Source organism: Panthera pardus, unplaced genomic scaffold (genome assembly GCF_024362965.1).
Source record: "Panthera pardus isolate Hobbes unplaced genomic scaffold, ASM2436296v1 HiC_scaffold_7, whole genome shotgun sequence".
Taxonomy (NCBI): domain Eukaryota; kingdom Metazoa; phylum Chordata; class Mammalia; order Carnivora; family Felidae; genus Panthera; species Panthera pardus.
The window spans coordinates 26271197-26294940 of NW_026527002.1; the positions used below are offsets into that span (position 1 = coordinate 26271197).

The window sequence follows — 23744 nt, forward strand, 5'->3', positions numbered from 1 at the left end:
TCACTCTTACACTTGTACTTTGAATAGCAATATCCACGAATGCTGAATAGGCCAAATTTATTAATTATTAATCCCAAATTCACATCTCAAACTTCATCCAAATACCTTTTAGCTTTCTCATAATGTTTCCTAAAACCTACTGTCTTTAACAATATCTATTAAAGAACCATAAGTTTCTAGTGATTTTTAACTTGACTCTCCATATCGTTACAGTCTCCATAGTGTGCCAAAATTAGGTCCCTGGTCATATAATGGGGAAACTGTTTAACTCCAAATTTACACCCATTTTATTTTCCCTGTAACAGTAATACATACATACTTATTCAATTTTTACTCTGAACTTTCCTTGAAAAGCACAGCACTCCAACATGGTATGAAATGGTTTTAGTCAAGAGCATCCTGCTCACATTAGGTGAATATGATATGAATTGTGGCACAACTGAGTCTGGTGTGATTTTCCTAGTTGGCCCACTCATACAATCATGGAGTTACATTAAAGAGTATGATTTAATCTTTACCAAGATTTTATCTTTACCCAGAATACCTAATCCTATGCTTGGTCTATTTGTTCCTCCATTCCTATATACAAAAAAGGGAAAATAAACCTTTACTGTTGTCTAGAAGACTGGCCCTCTAGTGTATATTTCAGTTGAAATGGGGTCAGGAGAGCACCCTTTTTTCAAGGCCAGAAGATTAATCCTAAACCAAATCTGAATCCAGAATTGATCACTCTAATGAGAAAAAAATAAAATAAACCACTGCTGGTATTACAGAAAATAGAATAGGAAGAGAACAGAAATAGGGTTTGCTCCCAGTTCGTATACTGCCTCAGCTGCCTGCCACAAGAATTTTCAGGCTAGGACCACCGCTGTGCAATCCACTAATGTGTAGGAGAAAAAAGTTCCAAGAAGACAAAGCTCTGTGCTTGGCAAATAAAAACCAGGGGTCTTCTCACCATTCTGACAGAAAAGATGGAAAAGATGCCTCATGCTTCCTTGCATTAAGTTTTCACTCACTTTGAAAACTCATCTCCTACAAAATATGATCAGTCCGTTTCCTCCAACTTCAGTAATGCCTTTTATCTTTGGAAGGTGATATTTCTGCCACTTGATTCTGATCAATTCCCAGACTTGGGTGTGGGGAGGTTATGGCAGGCAGGAAGGAAACAGAGGAAGATGAGAAATCTTGCCTTTACCCTAGGTGGTGAAAAAGTTGATTTATAACTTTAAAGTGAAAATGTCACAGTAGTTTCTTATTTGCTTTATTAAATGGCAGATGATGCATGTATGTGATATTGTATAAGTCGACTTAAAAGACTGAGGTGCTGAATGGGTTTTACATCAGTGAATTTTAAATAGTGATTTACCTAGAACTCTAGAAATATAATTCCATTCATTAATATAACTAATAATCATAAATATATTTATTAGTAAATTAAGACATATTAGTGCTAATATTTTTTTTTAAGTGGAACAAAAATGATAAGGTAAATATATATTTATTGAAATAAAATGGTTCAGTATGTAGGTGGATAGAAATGCAATGGTTAAAACACAAATTTCAATCAAAGTTCTAAGTTGACAACCAAATATGTGTGCAAAACATTCAACAAAAGGGATTATCTTAATGTATTTTGGGGGGGAGGGCATGAAATATACAGAATAATAAAGACTTATTTGGCTTTTTAGAGAACAAGTACATTTACTTTTAAAACATTAATGTTAGAGAACTGGGGCTTTAAAATCTGAAAAAGAAGATTTTTTTCATCTGAAAAGTCAAGATTTAGACATTCAGAGACTGTTTTATTTGGAGTCTAAAGGAAGAATTATGTTTTATGCAGAGTTTTTCATATTTCTTTGCAAGAGAGAGAAAAGGACAAGAAACAAAAATAATACATTTACTGAATAAAAAGTTGAAAAAAAAACCACCCAAATATTAGTCATCCCTTTTTTTCCTATTTTTATAAAAGTGTTATTTGGTCTGAACTTGGGTGATATTAACACAACCCCAGATGAAAACTTAAGACAATTTTTCTTTGGCCATTAGAATATTATCCTACTTACATTGTGCCCTTCCTTAATCCATTTTACTTCTTGGGGTGTTTGGGAGATGAAGGAGTTCTTCATTATCTGCTGTGCCTCATGGCAGTGACAACAATGATAAAATTTGGTCTGTACCCAGGAGAACTCATTTATTCCTTCATTAAAATAACATTTATTGTTGTGCATTGTGAGAGTAATCGGGTCCTAATAATACTACTGGAGGGAAGTGAGGGTCATAGAAGCAACCAGAAGGTGTGTGAATATAATTTTGGGAGACAATAGGGAAGATTTCTTAATGAGGATTACATAATGTAGACACAGTTGCTAAACTTCCAAAGACGGAGATGTGTGAAAATAACATTTATAAAAAGCAAAACATTCTCCTTGTCCAAGTACCCATATTTTCATCTATCATTTCCCCTCTATCACACAGTAACACGGGTCTATTCTCTCCTAAACCCACCTGTTCTCTTTTGGCTTTTACTCCTCCCAAACCTGTATCATGATCACTTCTTTTTTGAATAACTTTCTCATTTCCACTAACTTTTTGTCCTCTCAATTACAACAATTTTCAATGATTTCCATCCATTAAAAAAAGCCTATCTTTCAAAGTTTTACTTAACTTTAGCTACTACCTCTTTCTTATTCATGACAAACTTCTTAAAGGTGAAACCTTCTCCCAGGAGGCCTCTACTGCTCAGGCCTCTACTCAAAGACCCTCTCTAAAGTCAGTAGAGATCTCAATGTTAAGCTCAACAGCTCTTCCTCTATTCAGAACCTACTTGAATTCTTTTTTTTTTTTTAATTTTTAACATTTATTTATTTTTGAGAGAGAGACAGAGACAGAGCACGAACAGGGTAGGGGCAGAGAGAGAGGGAGACACAGAATCCGAAGCAAGCTCCAAACTGCAAACCCCAAGATCATGCCCTGAGCTGAAGTCAGACATTTAACTGACTGAGCCCCCAGGAGCCATCTACTTGAATTCATAATATCTGTATAATGACATTTGACTTTGAGAGGACTACCCTTCGCTGAAAAAGAATTTTTCTTTTAGCCTCATCTGTATTATAGACTTTCAGTCACTGACTTAAATTTATCAGAGAGTCTCTTCTCCTTAAGTTCATTTCTGGAAATTTTTGTGACTTTATGTTTCTTTTACATTCTTCACATTTCTTCATTATACTCACCACCTTAAAGTAGTTATGTCTTAGTACCTGACACTTTGTGCTTGGATTCTGAGGCTGTCATTTACTGTTGTATCTCTTTGGGAAAATTGTTTTCTGAGCCTTTAAGACTCAAATGTTAAATACATATAATAATTGTGTTAACTTCATAGAGTTTTAATGAAAAACTGTCAAAAGACTGTCAAATAAGATAAATCTAAAAAAATATTGACAGAGTACCAAGAACTTTAATAAGTGGGAGATATTATTATAATAACTTTTGTTCATAATAATATATACTAGTTTAACATACTGGTGACTGGTTGAATCCAAGCTCTAGACCATCACTATTCAGTATACTTTTCCAATATGGCAGCCATTATCCACATGTGACTTTTGAAGTATTTGACATGTGGCTACTGTGAAGGGGGAGCTGAATTTTAAATTTTAATTAATACAAATTTAAAGAGCTACACATGACCAGGGACAACTATATTGAACAGCACAATTCTAAACCTTTATTTTTAACTTCTTATAAGATACTAGTTTTCAAAGTTAAAATGTCTAACCATTCCCTTCCTCTCCTATATATTTTGGAAAATGCTACTTTTCTGAATTTCCTATTTCAATAAATGGCATCCCATTCACTAAAGCTAAAATGTTTAAATGCTATGTGATGTATTAGGATCCATTCTGAAATGAAAAGAGCATGACCTTTGAATCAAACACACCTGGCTTCGAATAGGGCATCTCCATTTCCTTGCCATTTGACCTTGGGCAAATTAAATAACCTGCAAGAGTCTCATTTTTTTTTTTCATTTGTAAAATAGAAATAAATATGTGTATCATACAAAGCTATTATAAGGATTAAATGGCATAACATATGTAAAACACCTGGCAGAGTGTCTGGGCATAAAAAGTGTATATATTTCATAAATATACATTACTTTTTGTCTCGCCTCCCATTTCAAAAGGATTAACAGATCTTATTGATCTCCTGCTGAAATATTTTATGAGTCTTTCCTCTTTTTCCATTCCCATTGGATATGTTCTTATTAATTTCCTTCTCATCAGATTTTTCTAGTAGAATAGTCTCATAATCAATACCTCTTCCGAGTTCTCTGTTACTATTCTCTCTTATCCAATCTATCCTCTGAATTTCTACAAAATAATTTTCTAAAACTTAGGTCTGATCCTGTCACTCACTATTTATTGCTTTATAATTTTGCTAAACAAGTATGTAATTCCCCATTGGTTATAACTTTTCTAAAATAAGTGATGTCAGAGCGTATCATAGTACAAGTATTCCTCTGACACTTTCAAACTTGCATTTTGGGGGTCCACAGTAATATTTTTAGGTACACATACCTCTCATTTATTTACTTTTATTGTTATATCACATTTAAAAAATAAGCGGCAATTTATTTTTTCTGTTGATAAACATTTAAGTTGCCTTGAACATCCTAGTATATTTTTTCTTAAGAACACATGCAAAAATTTTCCTAGGATATATATCCATTACATGAAATAAGGTGAATGAATATTAAGAGTGCAGCTCATTGAATTTTACACATGTAAATACCTTTGTAACCACCACCCAAATCAAGGAATAGAATATTTTCAAAATCCCAGAAGTTCACTATTACCTCCCATCCCCAGGAGCACAATTCTGAGTTATATTACTCTATATTCATGTTCTGGAATTCCGTATATATTAATGCACTCTTTCACGTCTACTCTCTTTTCCCATTATATCTATAAGATTCATCTATTTTTTTGCATGTACAGCTGTAGTTGTCACCTCCCTGTTGCCATTGTTCTTGAGTATCCATTATATAAACATACCGCAATTTATTTATCCAATTCTACTCCTGATATGTATTTGAATTATTTCCAGTTTCTTGCCATTAAGAGTAAAACTTCCAGGCAATGGACAAAGGCACTCATTTTTGTTTAGGTTATTCCAAAGAATGAAATTGATGGATCATATGGTAAATACATTTTTAGCCATAGTAAATACTCTCCATACCATTTTTCAAAATGGATTACCAGCATCTACTCTTTAGCAGAAATTTCTGACAGTTTCAGTTGCTCTATATCCTCAATACTTTCCGCTTTGGTTGCCATTATCCTAGGTTTGCAGTATATGACTTTATGGCTGTGCTTCTATTTTACTGACAGCCAATGTTTTAAAGATTCTTTTCATATTATTAACAGGGTTGGGATATGTTCTTTTGGAAAGTGATTTTTTAAGGCTTTTACCCATCATTTTATTATTTTTTGTCTTTTTAGTTTTGATTTGTAAGACATTTTTGCATAGGATGGAATGGATCATTTGTTGAATATATGTATTTAAATATCTTTACTAACTCTGTGGCTCAGTGTTCCTCTCTTAATGTACATTTGATGCAAACGCTTTCTAAATTTTCATAAAGTACATTTAAAAATATTTTAGTGTTAGTGATGTTATACTGTTTTAATATTAATTCTAAATTCATTAAAACGTTATTCTGTTTTATTATTTAAGTTTCATTGATTTAGATGTTATATTTATTTGTATGATTCATCTGGAATTAATTTTTGTGTATGATTTGTGTAGGCTCAGGGTCCATTTTTTTTTCCATATAGTTATTCAATTGACTGATCAACATTTATTGAAAAGACAACCATTTCCCCCACTAAATTGTGAAGGTGGCTTTCTCATAAGTCAGAGTACTACATTGAGTGTATATATATTCTATATATATGTATATACTTATATATTCTATATATTTATAGATATACATACATATTACATATAATATATATTTTATATATATAGTTCAACCCACTAAAAGGATAGAGACTGTAGGCAACTGAGTAGCAATGACAATGCTCACAGTACCTTGAATGTTCCCTTAAAATATCACTGTTTATACATTAAAAAAACAAACTAACAGAATTCCTTAGGGAAATGGTTAATTCTAGGTCCAGCTAGAACAAAAGAGCAAGGAAGAAATTACTAAGAGAATCATTTATATATGTATATAAAATTGTATTTGTGTGTGTGTGTGTGTGTGTGTGTGTGTGAATGAGAGAAAGAGATGGGGGTGCCTGGGTGGCTCAGTCAAGTTTCGACTTTGGTTCAGGTCATAATCTCAGGGTTCGTGCATTCAAGCCCAACACTGTGCTCTGCACTGACAGTGCAGAGCCTGCTTGGGATCCTCTGTCCCCTTCTTTCTGCCCCTCCCCCACTTGTTCTCTCTCTCTCTCTCTCTCTCTCTCTCTCTCTCCCTGTCTCTCTCTCTCTCTCTCTCCCCCTCCTGCTCTCCAAAATAAATAAATATTTTTTTTTAAAAAAAAAGAGAGAGAGATGGGGGAGAGAGAGAAAGAGAGAGAGAGAGAGAGAGAGAGAGACTCAGAGTTATTTCCAATCCAATTCAGGACTAAAAAATTTACAGAACAACTTCTACATTGTATCAGTATTTCTTTCCTTCCACAGTGTGATCTTGGTTTTACAGGCAGAATGAATAGAATTAGGATATCCTGTTATCAACTATTTGTTTTACACAGCAATAGTCTAAGATTAACAATACTGTACCTAGCCAATAAGGCTACTGCATATGTTATTTTCATATGCTCTCCAATTCTCTTCCTACCTTTTATTGATGCACAATAGCTATGTTGTCAGAGAATATAACTATCATATATTATAGTTTCGTCTTCAATCTTGACTCAGTCTTAATTATACAAGTAATGATATATTTATACCTCACAATTAGTATTCAGTTTCATGTTTCTTTAGTACTTTTGAATGTCTGACACTTACTCTCTAGTAGATGAATCATCAGGAAAGGTATATAGCAAGAATATTCTGTATATTCTTTTCCGTTGATAAGGTCAATCTATTCATATCTGAAAGTCTGTTTAGCTAGAAATAAAATCCTTAGCTCACATTTTAATTCTTTGTGTGTTTTAAATATTTTACTCCATTTTCTTCTGCCATAAGATGTTGACAGAAGACTGATATTAATCTATTTTTTCTCTTGTAAAATTTTGCTATTTGTTATTAATGTCAAAGTAAATTTCTTTTTTCTCTAAAATGTGGTAATTTTACTAGAAGATTTTAGTATTGGTTTTGTGGAATAAGTTTTCTTTGTTATATGTTATTTCAGTATGTGTTAGTTTTTTTTATTTTAGAAGATTTTTAATAAAATGTAATTTTATTATTTGCTCTGCTCTTTTGATTCAATTTTCCTGCTCAGGTAATTCTGTTGTCTGTTATTGTATCTTCTTTGTCCGTCATCCATATTTGCCAATTTTCCTCAAATAGTTCATATTTTTCTTCATTTCTTATAAACTTAAATTTTTTCATTTTATTTTTAATTGTTATTAAGGTGTTATCAATATGTTTATTTGTTCTTTTTTTTTGTAGTTTAATCTTCATTGCTGATTTTTTGCCCTTGACTTTATAATTATTTTCTAAATTCTGTCATTTCATTTCTCAGTTTCTTTAATTCTAACTTATGTTATTATTTCATTCTCATAGCAGTCCTTTATGCCATTTAGCTTTTTTCAGGATAAAAATTTATAGTTTTTTAATCGGTTTTTAAGACATGTTCTTCTGGTGTGCTGTTGTCATCTGTAGAGATGTCTTTTTTGTCCTGTTCTCCTTTATCTTATAATCAGTTTGTATGGGATTAGAACCTGATGGATTTGGCTCATTTTTATGAAAAATAAGTTTTCTTGTAATTTTGAAAATAGACGGCATCCACTGTAGCTTTATGAGTTTCGCAGAGATTCCTCTTGCTTTATTTTTTGTGTGTAGCACTCAAAAATTTAAAAACCTCGTCTTTGAAATCTTCATTCTCTGAGCTCCTAGTATTCAGTTTCCTCTCTCATTTTCCCCTTGGTTGGCTCAGCTTATTCAAGTATTTCTTTTTTTTTTTTCAGAAAGTTTTATTAAAGTATGAATTACACAAAATAAAGAGTGCATGTTTCACTTGTACAATTTGGTAAGTTTTCACCTATGAAACCTGTGAAACCATCGTGTCCCCCGAAGACTTCCCTTGTGCCCCTATGTAATCCTTACCTGTTGTTCTTTCCTAGGCCTTCCCCTGTGCTCAGACAACCACCTATCTGCTTTGTGTCACTATAGTTTAATTGAATTCTCTGGAATTGTATACAAAAAAATCAAGTAGTATATACTTTTTGAATGGTTTCTCTTAATTAGTATGATTTTGGGCTATTATAAATTAAGGTACTCTGAACATCTGTGCACAAGTCTTTGTATGGTTGATACTTTCATTTATCTTGGGTAAATACTTAGGCACAGAAAGGCGGGCTCATATGACAGGTGTGTGTTTAGCTTAAAAATAAAACCTGCCAATGTCTTTCATGAAGTGGTTGTACCATTTTTATAGTCACATCATCGGTGTCTGAGTGTTCCATTTTTTTTTCACAACTGCAGTAACCCTGGCATAGGATATCCTCTTAATTTTACCTATTCTGATACATGTGTAGTGGTATATAATTGTATTTTTTACATTTTTTAACTTTTATTTATTTATTTTGTGAGAGAGCACATGTGCAAGAGAGTTGGAGAGGGTCAGAGAGAGAGGGAGCATGAAAAAGAATCCCAAGCAGTCTCTCCACTACCAGCATATAGCACCACGTGGGGCTCAAACCCACCAACTCTGAGATAATGACCTGAGATGAAATTAAGGGTCGGACGCTGAACCATCTGAGCCACCCAGGTGACCCTTCATTCACCTTTTAAAAAGTGGTTTCAGCTATCTTAAGTTCTTTCCAGTTCTGTATGAATTTTAGAAATACCTGTCAATATCAATCAAAAATGTCTTCAGGAATTTTCATTATATTGTGTTAAATCTTTTAAATATTTATCTCTAAGTATCTAAGTATTTAACATGTTTATGGTATTGTCAATAATATTTTTTTAATCTCAATTTGTGATTGTTTGTTGCCAATATAGAGAAATATTCTTGCTTTTATATATTGCTCTTGTCTACTTAGTAAATTTGCTTGTATGTTCTAGAAGTTATTTGTTTTTTTTTCTGTGGATTCCATAGTTTTCTCTACACAGATGATCATGTTATGTTTGAATAAAGACAATTTTGCTTCTTCCTTTATAAATGTGAATAGATTTTTTTTTCCCTCTGGTTCCTGTATTCTCAAAGACTTCTAGTGCAAAGTTCAATAGAAATGGTGATAACAGGATCCTTGCTTTGTTCCTGATCTTATGGAGAAAAGTGTAGTCCTTTACAATTAAATATGAAGTTAGTTGTAGGTTTGTTAGGTGACCTTAATCAGTCTGAGGAAATTTATTCCCATTCCTACTTCACTACATTTCTAAAAGGAAGAGATGATAGCTTTTCTGTACCTACTTCAATGACTGTGAGCTTTTTTCTTTTGAATTGATTAACTCAGTGAATCATAACAGTTTATTTTCAAATATTAAACTTGAATTCCTGGAATAAGCCCTACTTGGTATTGTAGTACAATCATTTTACATATTTAATTTGCTAAAATGTTGTTAAGAATTTTTGCATCGATGTTAGTGGAGGATAGTCATTTGTCATTTCTTGCAATGTCTTTGGTTTTACTATCAGGGTAATGCTATTTTCTTTTTTTTTTTTAATTTTTTTTAATGTTTATTTATCTTTGAGACATAGAGAGACAGAGTACAAGTGGGGGAGAGGTAGAGAGAGAGAGGGACACAGAATCCGAAGCAGGCTCCAGGCTCTGACCTGTCAGCACAGAGCCCAATGTGGGGCTCAAACTCACCAACCGTGAGATCATGACCAGCTGAATTCAGATGCTTAACTGACTGAGCCACCCAGGCTCCCCAGGGTAATGCTATTTTCATAATATGAGTTAGGAAGTATTTCCTCCTCCTCATTTTTTTTTCTGGAAGAGTTTCTGTAGATTTGGTATTATTTCATTATTGATTTTTAGGTATGTTTCATTAGGGAAACAACTGCGTCCACAGTTGTTTTTGTTGGTTTGTTTGACAAAGGTGTTAAGAATTAATTTAATGTAATATATATAAGGTTATGCAGGTTATTTCTTTTTGAATGAACTTTGGTAGTTTGTGTCTTTCAATAAATTTTCTTTTTCATTTAAGTTTTTGAATGCATCGATATACTAAAGTTTTCTAATAATATTGCTTAATTTTCCTTTTAAATATCTGAAGAATCTGTATAAATGCCACTTTTGTCATTCAAGAAATTGGTAATTTATGTCTTCTCTCCTTTTGTTCTTATTGGTCTAGTTGTATGTTTATCAATTTTATTGATCACAAAGAACTCTAGTTTTACAGATTTTGTTTATTTCTTTGCTTTCCATTTCATTGATATCTGTTCTGATTTTATTATTGCCTAACTTCTGATTACTTATAGTTACATTTGTTCTTCCTTTTTCTAATCTCTTAAGGTAGAAGCTGAGGTAAATAATCTAATACAGATACTTAATGTATTTATTTAAAATACTGATTTAATGTAGGTATTTAGTGTATTTTTTCATCTCAGAAATTCCACTTTTCATTTCTGTGGACTTGATTTAATTTTTTAACTTTTTAATACTATACTTGTCTCTAACTTTTGACATATGGGATATAGTAATAACTTTTAATGTTCTTGTCTACAAAAGCTAATATGTGTCAGCTCAATGTATTGATTTTTCTCCTCATCATAAGTTTTATTTTTCTGCTTTTTTATATTCTTTGGTGTCAAAAATTGGGCTCACCGCTCTGTAGTTTTCTTCTTTTTTGAATTTTAGTTCTCAAGTCTTCACTGCCTCTGTAGATCTCTGATACCTTCAAAAATACTCTTATTTTTTGTATTAATCTAAGTGTTTAAAATTTTCTCACTAGATAGTTGGCAGAAAACAAGTTAAGCTGTCATTTCTGGTAGTAAGATTCACCACTTTTTTTATTTTGATCAGAAAATAAAAATGATATTTTTTAGAAGAAAGTTATTAACTAGCTGCAAGCAAGTTACCTGACAGTTAAAGCTTCTTAACAGAATCAGAAGTTTAAAAAGTCTTATAAAAGTTGTCCCTTTGATTTCTGGGATGCTGGAGTTCTCTTCCAGTTCTCTATGCCATAGAGATTAAACAATAAATTCACTCCACAACGAGACTTCATTTGAAAAGTCTCTACCAAAAAATTCTGTCAACTCCTGGATCGCAGAGATTTGGTTATCTTTGAATCCCACTGTATCTAGGCCAGTGTCTTGCACTTTGTTTTCAAAATAAAGTAACATTTTGAATTTAAGTTATAATTTGGGGAATAATACTAAAAATATCTTAAAAGCACTTAATCATTGCTGATCATTGTGCTAAATGATTTAACTCTAATATCTTATTTATTCTGTACAGCAACATTATGGTGTAACTATAAAGGAAGGGTAAATTCAAGTGGGCACACAGAGAGTGTGTTAAAATCTCTCCCCAAATACAACATACCTACTTTTTGCCCTGTTCATTTGAAATCATATCGCATATTTATCTTTTGTATCCTAGGAATGACATTAGAAAATCAGACACTTAGTCTCAGACAATTTTTTAATTTTTATTAGCAGTTATGGGCAGAATGTATTTTAGAGTCAGAGGTTGCCTCCAGGCCCAACCTGGGCCCTTGCTATAATATTACACTTCCTATTCTCTTCCCAGGAGCAGTAAATAAGTTGTGGCTTGGATGGCATCCGTTATGCTGGCTGAATGTTTGCTTGGCTTAAAATGTACACCTTCCTCCCTTTTAGCCTCTTCTCGGCTGTGCTCCTTCTTTGTACTCCATCCAGTTCCCTGCTCTGAGAGCCCTAGCCATAAACTTTCCTTGGCCGCTGCTTACCATGACCATAAGCTCCTTCATTGTGCAATATAAGTGCTTTGCCACCATGACTTTCTCCAAAAATCATATTGAGTCCTTCTCCAAGGGAGTAAGTTTAGTCCTAAATTCTACCACCTCCACCCTTTTCCTTGATTTGAAGATAAGGCTGGAATTTTACAGCTCATTCAATGCAGGCTAGGCACTGTAATTCAGAAGAGGCAAGTGACCTACTGGGTGTGGTCACTCAGACAGTGGCAGTCCCAGAATCAGAGCCCATATCTCTTGGTTCAACTTGGATAGAATAAAAATAAATCATAAAATATACTGTAAGCCCAGAACAGAAGGATGGTCTTACTTATAGATAAGGGTATTCCTATTTATTTATGCAAATCAACAGCATTCTGTATAAGGACCTTCTAAAAACAGAGACCCAAGTAAACATATGCAGATATGCCATATTTCTGCAGTTCAAAGATGACCATGTTTGGAATTTTAACATTTTTGAAGCTTACTATTGTAAATGTATGTACAATTACAGCTTTTTCTGCTTTTTTTTTTCCTGAAAACAAAAAAAGTGTTAATTAACAGTGTGTCTTAGAATCCAGAAAATTTGTGCTTATTGATTTGTTTCTGGATATTTCCCTCAGTATAGATACCATAGACTTCAGACTCAGTCTCCTCACTATGCTCTTAGTACATGATTGAAACATCTTATATTGACAGGCTTTGGTATAGCAAAACACGAATAAGTTTTGAAAAATAAAAATCATTCTTTTTTTTTCTCAAACTAAATGTCTTCATTTTTGAAATGTCTTATGTACAGTAGCACCACATAATATTAATTGTTAACAGTTTTTCTACTTTAATTGTAATAACTGAATTGTGAGTAAAAAATTATGTATTTCACTGCAATCATTCAAACAATTTTGTATGTATTTCTATTTTGGGGGACAAAGGGCTGATGATCTTTTTATCTGTTCAGACCATGGCAAGAAAGGTAAAAACAGGCTTAAAATAGTATAAATTATTCATAATATTTTTATTCAACTTTCCATTAGACAAAAAAAATCAAAGATATTTTTCTTCAACTTAAAATAGAGACTTGGACTCTTTTGTTGTTGTTGCTGTTTGTTTATTTATTTTGAGGGAGAGAGACAGAGACAGACAGAGCCAGCAAGGGAGGGGCAGGGAGAGAGAGGGAAAGAGAGAATCCCAAGCAGGCTCCACACTGTCAGCACACAGGTGGATGCAGGGCTTGAACCCATGAACCCTGAGATCGTGACCTGAGCTGAATTCAAGAGTCGGATGCTTAGCGGACTGAGCCCCCAAGGTGCCCCGAGATTTAAACTCTTATTATCAGTGCATCTGAAAAAAATGCCATGGAAATTTGGCTTGTTTAACCTCCATGGCCACACAAACGGGCTTGTTTCTGAGCTTTACTACTTTTACAGAAAGAATTCTTGCACAGATGATGAAAATTATACTTAGGCTTAATTTTGTAACTATATGACCCCATCCTGTGGTGGTAGACACTAAATTACGGGTTCTGAAATTTGGTTTCATGTGATGTTATTTGCTTTGTTTTCAGTATTTGGTATGAAATTGGCAGTAGAGGATGAGTTATTATGCACTTATGGTTTCCCTTCTATGTGCTAGTTTTCTGCTGATGTTAAAAGAAATGTAGTCTGATACATTGAAAGTAAAAACCATATTTGTAGTTAAAGTGTTGAGATTATAATTTATATTTCTTCATAAGTAAAAATAGAAACTCTACATACTGAAAGATTGTCATACATCAAACATTGCAAATTTGTAGTTTCTCTGTAAAGAATGCCAGAAATTCAACATACATGAACACTATAGCCTCAATGTCCATTTCAAAGAGTGAAGAGCAATCATCCGAAAGATATGTTACAAATGCACCATGTGTCTTATATAATGTGGCTTTAAATTCAAGATGGCCAGGAATTGGTGTTGTTTTAATATTAAAGGTATAATGTTTGCCACATCATTAATTTTTTAAAAATCCAGTATGCTAAAGCCTTAACACGGTACGGTATGTGTATACAGCATTGTTGCATGTGCTGATATAATGTTACATGTGAATGATCTTTTGAATAAATTTAGTTATTCTCCTAATGACTTTTAAAGCATTTAATTAATATCCTCAGTAATGATAACTCTTTTAAATGTTTCCATTTTAGCCTTTTGCTAGATCATGGAAACAAAATTTGACTTTCGTTACGTAGGAAATTTTATTTAGGTGACATTAAACTAAGAATATTGGGTGCGACATTGAACACAAACGATGAAGATAAACATTATATGTGTGACACTATTCTCATTTTTACATAATACAATATGTAATGATGATAATATAATATGGTCAAAATGTTCTAGATACTGTTCAGGGCTCTTTAAATAGTGAATGATGGGGAGACTATGTTCTTAGTGTTCATAATATATCCAGTGCCTAATAAAGTTCGGCATATTTTAGATGAGCATTGGCAAAACCAATTTGTTTGCCTCGCCCATCAGTATAGATTTTGTGATCATGCCTCCAATATGTTTCGTTATTTGTTTAAAGCCCATTGAATACTATTGAGCTATTATATACACTATGAAACAGATACAAAAAGAGGAATGGAAAAGTGAGATAAAATTGAACATCCACTGAGCTAGGCTTCTGTTACTTTGCTTTGTAGACCAATAAACTAAATTACTGAAGCCTGCCAGCTCTGTCTGTGGAAGTGTTATCCAAACCGACACTTAGCCCATGAAAGACTTTTAAAAAAAACTGTAAATAAGTGCAATTTCCTTTGCTTTTCAAGAGATACTCATTCTAGTCTAGTCAAGTCTACTCCAGCCTATTCTTATTTTATTTCTATATTTCTGGCCATCTTATGACTGCTCCAATTTTTTTGAAACTCATGGTATGTGACTTTCATGCAATCCAACAGACTTCTCTAAATATTGGCACCTGTATCACACAAAAGGTATCCTATACTTAAGTAACTATATACTTTATGTTCAAACCAAGGCACTGCTAATAATTATCGGGCTTACTGGGATAAGACGCATAAACAATGCTGTCTAGGGAAAACAGCCCCCCTTTTCCCCACCCCATAATGGTTATTATGAGGTATAAGCAAACTAACCACTCTCCCATTTCATCTCACCTGAAGCCATTTGTTTAGTGAAAGTTACCTGTATGTAATTGTTTAAAGTTCTTATAAGTTAGGCTGGCATTGCCCTTTTAGCTCTAAGTTTCTCTTTAAAAATATTTTGTCAACATTTTATAAATATTCTTCCTTCCGAACTTTTAAAATATTTCACATAAGGAAGGTGTTTTCTTATTATTTATTATTTTGAAAGAATCGAATAAAATAGGTTGTTTATTTTTTTTTTCCTTCTTTTGATAGTGCCAAGACTGAAGTGTATCTGGGGAAGAAAATGCCAGACAAAAAGTGTGTGTGCAGAGAGGAAGGGTGTAACATAAAGAAAACAAAGCACAGCCCCAAAATGTCCTTTGTTGTATACACACTGCAGTAAAATGGCTATAGGGACCAGTTTAGTGAATACTTGCAAAGGAAACAAATTCTCATTTTGAGAAAGTAGAAACAGTTTTCTCTATGTCAACTTAATGACACTGCTTTAGAAAGAAAAGGATTACTTTGTTTTTCCACTTTTATTTATGTTTGAGTTATAAAAGTGCTACATATAATTTTATTAGGCCAAGTTGATGGTATCTGACACTGTTCAGTGCGTAATCCTCATACTCGGTAATGTTAACTGTGTAACTGCTTGGGGTGAGAGTTACAGCAGGTCAGAATATAAGAGTTGGCTGGATTGCACTGGCTGAGCTGAAATTAATGGGTTTTGATCCATCTGATGTTTGAATGTATTTTAATTTAATTAATTTTAGTTTAAATTGAGTTCATTTCTCAAAAAAATTCTTAAGAGCACAGTTAATTAGCTAAGATCCAAATTTGCCAGCTGATTCTAATTTGATAAGGGATTTCTTCCGGGCTCTTAATTGCTGTATTTGCCTTTTTTAAATCACAAATTCAAAGTCCAGGCAAAAGTTGCAAGCCAATTGCATTAATGAATTACAGAGAAAGCATATATTAAAACAGAAACGTTATTGGAACTGTGTGCCTTATTTTGAAGCAAAGAAAATTAATATGTGATAGCAAAACTGTAATTACATTTTCCAGATATCCTTGGAAATTCCGTAGTAAAAAAGCATTTGCTTATTGAAAAAAAGAGAATGCATTCTACTGAATAAAAATGTTACAAAACAGTGAGCATCGTGCATTCTGAGAATGGTAAATTTAAAGAATCCCATTCTATTTCAATACTTTTTTCAATTTGAAAAAAAATGCAACTACCATCAGCAATATTTTCCCTATGTAAATGTCCTTTCTGAAAGATAAATGGCTGAAAGTCTTTTTGAGGAGTCCATTTTTACTCTTAGTTAAGATAGTGTTTTATGAGAGTAGTTCATCAGCTTTTCCAATGTATTGCTTTAATTGTCATTTTAAGCCTAAGCAACTTCTATAATTCTTTCCACAGAAAGCAATATGTACCTTTATACTTACACTGGATCAGAAATGCTGTTCATATTTCTATGGAAAAATTATGGAAGAAGAACAATGTCTTTGTTTGGATTAGATAGGTTTGAGGTGAACTATGATAAAGCTATTTATTAATAAGCAATATATCAAGAAAATAAATCTTAAAATTAGGTATCGACTAGTAATCTTTTCATAACTATGCTATAGCAATGGAAACTGATGCCTAAGGCACTAAGTTAGTAACAACTGGAAAATTTGAAATTGTTGTTCAAATGTATTGAGATTTCATGAATTGTTAGGTTCAGAGTTAAATGATTTTGTGTCTAAATAGTATAGTTTTATTTGTAGATACTTTCAAAACCCTTAAAATAAATATTATAGTGGTTACTGTTCTTAACAGTATTCTGAATGTTTAGTGAATTTTTCACTGATATGTAATTTGTAATAATTTGTAATGATAAATCAAATGTCCATTTAGCTACTCGGATTATGATACAAAAGTTGTATATAATAACAGGTAAGTCTTAATTTTTGTCAGGCAATCATGAAATCAAGCCCCAATTAAATAATATCTGTGAGAACTGAGACAAGTTGTTAAAACTCTGTGAACTTGGTTTCTTTAACAGTAAAATGGAAGTAATGATAATACCTAACTCACATGGTTGCTGTGAGAATTTAAAGGAGAAAAAAAAATTGCAGTTCTTAACCTAGTGTCTAATGTGAACAATTATCATCATTATTTTTAAAATGTTGAATTCTTAATACTTGAAATGGTGTTCTAAATTATTTCCATCCTTCTTTCCTTCCTTCTTTCCTTCCTTCTTCCCTTCCCTTCTTTCCTTCCTTCCCCTTCCTTCCTTCTTTTCTTCCTTCCTTTCTTCCTTTCTTCTTTCCTTCTTTCCTAATTTCAACAGGATTTCACATTTGCTGTATTGCAGTGACTCCCCATGTTTTTTATTCTATCTCTAAGCAGGCAGCTATTTTGTGCCTGCTTAAAGTTGCATTGAAAACAACCAGACTTTCTAGTTCATGTTTTGAGAGACCATGCAGGGACACATGTAGATTTTATGGCTGGGACAACACCCTTCTGCGATCCTAGACTTTAGTATGGACAAATAACTGGATAGAAATTGAGGCTGTCTCCCTAGGCACAGGTCGATTGTATTATTTAGATGGGAGAAAAGTTGAAATGGGTATTTATTTGGTGGTCAAAAGAAAGAAATGTGGCAGAGAGTAGCTAGTTGTTCACTATATCCATTGTTCCTTTCTAGTAGACTCCTTTGCAGTTAGGAGTGGCCGTGGACAGAATTCTGGCCAATTGAATATGGGCTGGAATTATTCAAGTCACGTCCAACTCTGACCCATAAAAACCTCCCCTGTGTTACTCTACTCTCTCTTTTCCCATAGAGTGACTGAAAATAAATGGCCCTAAATCCCCAGGGAGTGCTGGAGACACAATTTGGACTGAGTCAGGTTCATGAGTCACCACTAAGAAGAAAGGCCCTCAAAAAACTGCCTATTTAGGAACATATGCATTGGATTTTTATAGGAGATAAATACACTTTAACAGGTTAAGCACTGAAATTTTGAAGCTGTTTGGTATAGCATTCAGTCTGTTGTGACTCATACACTTTCCAAATGAGGTAACATCCACTCTGTGTCCTGAAGAATGAAGTTAATTATAGAAACGTCATAGAAATGACTTCTGTGGTAGCAGAAGATTTAGCTTAAAATAGAAAGTGCAAAGGACAAGAGGAGAGAAAGAGGGATGGTGAGAGAGAGACAAAGAAAGACTATCTCGTTCTAATATCTATAAAGTGTAGTGTCTGCACACCTCATTTTTAACTCCCTTCCAACTCTTTTCTTGTTCACTAGGCTTCAACCACATTAGCCTTATTTCTGTTTCCTAGAGACACTAGTCTCTTTTCTACTACAGGACCTTCACCAGTGCTGTTTCTCCTGCCGGATATGTCTTCTCTGGAATCTTTCCTTGGCTTACTCCTATTTACCTTGTGTATCTCAAATTAAATGATTCTTTCAAGGAAAAGCATTTCCTGAAAATCTAGTTTAAATTATTAAATTATTATTCTTAATCTCTTTCATAGCACCTTTTTAAAAATTTTCTTTTAAAACAGTTATCACAACATAGGACTCAGTTGGTTAAGCATCCAACTCTTGATGTCAGCTAAGGTCATCATCTCTCGGTTCTTGGGATCAAGCTCCGTTTTGGGCTCTGCGATGACTGTGTGGAGCCTGCTTGGGATTCTCCTTCTCTCTCTCTCTCTCTCAAAATAAAAAAAGATAATAAAATATTTTTTAAAAATTAAAAAATAAAATCAAATGGTTATCACAATATCTAATCATGTAATCATTGGATACTAAATTTTATTTTATTTTATTTATTAAAATTTTTTTAATGTTTATTTAGAGAGAGACAGAGCACAAACAGGGGAGGAGCAGAGAGAGAGAGGGAGACACAGAATGGAAGCAGCCTCCAGGCTCTGAGCTGTCAGCACAGAGCCTGATGAGGGGCTCGAACCCATGAACCGCAAGATCATGACCTGAGCGGAAGTCAGCTGCTCAACCGACTAAGCCACCCAGGTGCCCCTGGATACTAAATTTTAAGACGTGTCTTCCCATATATTAACCTAAACACAAGTCACTGAAAAGTACTTGGAACACAAAAGTACACAGTTATTAGCAAATTGAGAGTCTTCTATGAGATGAAAAAGAAAATTACATAAGGACGAATCTTTGTAAGTTATGCGTTTGTATTTTATCTTGACAATTAAGAGCTGCTGAGGAATTTAAGCCATTGACTTATGTAATCAGGTTTGTCTCAGAAAGATTGCTTAATTTGGAAAGTGAGTTGAGGATGAGGTAGGGTGAAATGGTGCTGGGCACATCTAGAGGAAGTTGTTTGTATAATCTCTGAGACACCTGAGATAGTGTTAATTAAGGAAGTATGAACGAGGATTCAAAGAAAGACATAGAACTGAAAGATGCTTTGAACATAAAATGAATGTTGAAAACAGTATAAGAAGACAGTATAATGGAAAAACACTCACGTTTATTCTTGGTCACTTAGAAGCTGTGTGACTTTGGTCAAATGGTTTAACGTGTTTTAAGCCTCAATTTTCTCAGCCAAATAAATATATGTTTCCTTTGGTGGTTTGCAAACTTTAATGTCAGCAATGAATGAATGGATGGATGATGAGATGTTCTTCAATGCAAGAGCTTCTTTAACTGAGCCAGAGTCCAAAGAGCTTTGGTTCAAAGCTCCAAAGCTCCCAAACTCCAAGACCCTTCCATGTTGCCTTTCTGGTACCTCACATTGATCCCTGAGAAACTCTTGGGATCTGAGGAGACAATAGAAAAACAATTAGTCTCCTGGAACTCTACATTTTGATGTTATAGATATGTCCCAAGTTGAACTCATAATCATGTTTCAGATCTGTTTCCCTACATATTGTCTCTTCTGTGTTCAGACTGTGTGTTCTCTGAAATATCCTCTCCATTCTTCATGCTCTTTTTCCTTTACCAACTATTTACTGATTACTCTCAAATCTGTTATGTCCCTCTCATATATTTCCTATGGGGTCTATTCATCAACATTAAGATGACCTACTAGTCCATCACACTTTAGTAAATTAAACTCAATATATAATCTCAATCTGCACATGTACTTCTCATCCTGTAGTCTCTAATTAAGATGAATTCTATTAACTTTTATCCAGCTGTGCATATGAAAACTTAGGAAAGTGCTAGGATCCTTTCTCTGTCTCTGTCTCTCTCTTATTTGTATGTGAATGGTTAAGACCTCAACTTCAATTCCAGGAGAAATACGTAGGTAGAAGTCGTAGGTATTCAACTCATCAGTTAAATAATTATTACAGCCATGAGATTAAATCAAGCAAGCAATGGATATATAATGAGAAGACAGTGGCCAGGGGAAGCCTCTTGTAAATTTCATTTTAAAGCCTGAAAGACAACAAGAAAAATAAATAAATTAAGTATACATACATACAGACACACATACATGCATACAAATGAATTACTATGGGGAAATGGGACCAAAAGTAAGAGGAAACCCAAGAGAGTGTTAAACTACAAAACCTGGGGAAATGAAAGCAGTCACATTGTGAAATATTGCAGAGCACAAGACAGACAAGAACTGGAACACGAGCACTGATTTATAACCAAGAGAGGATGTGCATTCTTAGTGAGGGCAACTGGTGGCATTCTGGGCATGGCATTCATGTCTTGTTGTGCTGAGAGATGAAGAGGAGATAAGGAAGGATGGGTATACAGGTCTATCAGGTGTTATGGTTGTTGAGGAGAAGATAGCGAGTCGCAGCCTTTCTGACCTTCACTTTTCTCATTTGTTCAATTACTGTGTGTTAAAAGTTATTAAATAAGACTATTTATGCGATACAAAAAAAAACACTTTAACACTTCCTGAAGCTGACAGACTTCTTCCAGAGAAATGCATGACGGGTCAGGAAGTCTTTATAGGATAAAGAATAAAAACAAGGAGAAGGAAGATAGAAATATCTGATTGGCTAGGGCTATATATTCAGTCTTGTTTGGGATCAGAAGACCCAGAGTTGGCTTGGTATTTGGGGACTGACTGAATGTATGTACTGTGTTTCTGGGCCGAGTGGAGCATTAACAGGGCCTTAAATGTTATTTAAATTTCTGTTTGCTCCTGTGGCACTCAGGCAGGAGGGACTCTTATCTGAGGTCTAGAACATTATTTCAACATGGGATACATTTGTCTTCTTTATAGACATTGTGGGTAAGGATGGAGTTGTGTGTGGCTCTGGACAAATCTTTCCCAAATCCCTGAAATAAGTACCTCTTCTATGCACAGTAGCAAGCACCTCATGAGGAGCACATTACACTAAAATGATCCAGTTTTAAAGATCATGAGTATAGTAGCCAGAGTATAATTAAGTGCTGGTTTGTGTTCCCCAATCTAAAGTTTGGTATACAATTTAAATTCTATGAACCTAAGTGTTAGTGCCTTCTTTCCCAACCAAGGTCCAGAAGAAACAGATAAGTAAAAGTGAATGACAAAAAAGTGGATGCCATTCAAAACATTTATCTGTCATGTCCTTCCTCTTCTCTTCCTATCAATGAAAGAACAAAGCTGAGTATTTACTAAACCCGGCAGGTATATGATACTTTCGGCTTTCTATTGTTAGCATCTACTTTGGATAAAGATATCTACAGCAAGATGACCATTAGGCAGTTTCTCTCATCAGTCTACCAACCTGCTTTCCACATCTAATGAATAAAAACTAGGGGTAGTGGTTCTTAGGAATATTCTAAAATCTCAAAATGGTGTTTACTTGTTATATGAAGAATGAGATTAAGAACTCTGAAACAGTGTCCTTCTATAGAGCAGCTCCAATATGATAAAGTATAGCAAGTTACCAAGTTTGAAACAGGTTTTGGATAGTACGGTATATCCCAGCTTATATTAAGTAGAAATTAAGCTTTGGGTATATGAAACCTTTAAATTCTCCTTCACCTAACTTAATGTTTGAGCCTTGCTCAGAAAGTCTCCCTGTGTTATATGGTACAGAATGGCAAGGCCCAGATATTTTATCCTTAAGAAATATCCCATGCAACCAACTGAAATCCATTGCATCCCTAGTATAGTGAATCAAATCTAGAGGACCTTGGTGGATTACCCAAACTAAGACAGAGATGGAACACAGGTTCCAGGGTTCATCAGACTTAGTCAAAGTGCTAAATGTTGACCGAAACCAAATATAATTTAGTATTACTTTGAATCTGCGCCTGGCATTGCTCTTAAACTTACAAATGGGACTTAGGTTGTGGATAACAGGCTTCAGAAATATTGTGTTAAAATATTGCTTAAGGGCCACCTGGGTGGCTCAGTGGGTTAAACATCAGACTTTGGCTCAGGTCATGATCTCACAGTTTGTGAGTTCGAGCTCTGTATTGGGCTCTGTGCTGACAGCTCAGAGCCTGGAGTCTGCTTCAGATTTGGGTCTCTCTCTCTCTCTGCCCCTCCCCTGCTTGTACTCTGTCTCTCTCAAAAATAAGTAAATATTTAAAAAAGAAACTTAAAATATTGCTTAAATGTTCATAAAGAAGCTTGCAAAATCAGAAAGATCCCCCACCACCACCAAAAGAGGGGAAAGATATTTTATTTGATTTATTTTTTTTTAATTTTATTTATTTTGAGAGAGGGAGAGCATGAGCAGAGAGAGGAAGGGAGAGAGAGAATCCTAAGCAGGCTCTGCATTGTCAGCGCAGAGCCTGATGCAAGGCTTGAACTCACTGTGAGATCATGACCTGAGTCTAAGTCAAGAGTTGGAGACTTGACTAAGCCACCCAGGTGCCCAAGGGGAGAGACACTTTAAAGGATAAGATGATGAAACAAGATTTAAAGAAAGTTTATCAGAGTTTGTGTGATTAACTTCACCAAAACAATGGAAGCTCAGTTCATATCTTTCTTAAAAAAATGTGTCCAAGAATACTCTAAGCATTTATATACAATGGCACCTACGGGGGATGCCATGCCTCAGAGGCCTTTTGCCATTTCTCTGCCGCTTTCACTGGCCCTGGGTGTCTTTGCTACGGACAGCCCAGACTCATTACTCTTCTTTGGGGGAATTTCCCTCCTCTTACTGGAGTCATCTGATATTCAGTTGCAGAGAACTGAATTGCCTGAGTTTACACCACTCCAGCATAGCTGATATGCCTCAGAGGAGACAATGTTGAGACACAATGTGCACTTCACAGATCCCTTGCAAGTTCAGGCTAAACTGGTCTCTAAGGGAGGGACTTGGCCTGAAATCACTTCCTTGTTTGCCCCCCTTCCCCTTCCCCTTCTTTATTCTGTTCCTCCTGCTCTCTTACTGGCCTCTCCTGGAAACATTTCTTAATGAACCACTCGATGCAAATCCCTGTCTCAGGTCCATTTCTGGGAAATACAATGCAGGGAGATATTATGCCAAAATCCTCCTGTACAATAGTTAGTTCATACTAGAGATATCCAATGAATAATCCCTTGTGAGAGAAAATCAATTTATTCAATGGATTTATTAAAGACATATGTATTGAGAAACTACTGGATTCCAGCCACTGGACCTAGAA

At 34.3% G+C, this 23744-nt stretch overlaps 1 long non-coding RNA gene across 1 annotated transcript in view; it reads left to right on the top strand.

The window, feature by feature from the left end:
- Positions 1 to 23744, top strand: part of LOC109269375 (uncharacterized) — a 61859-nt gene that overhangs the window by 26304 nt on the left and 11811 nt on the right. The window lies entirely within an intron of this gene.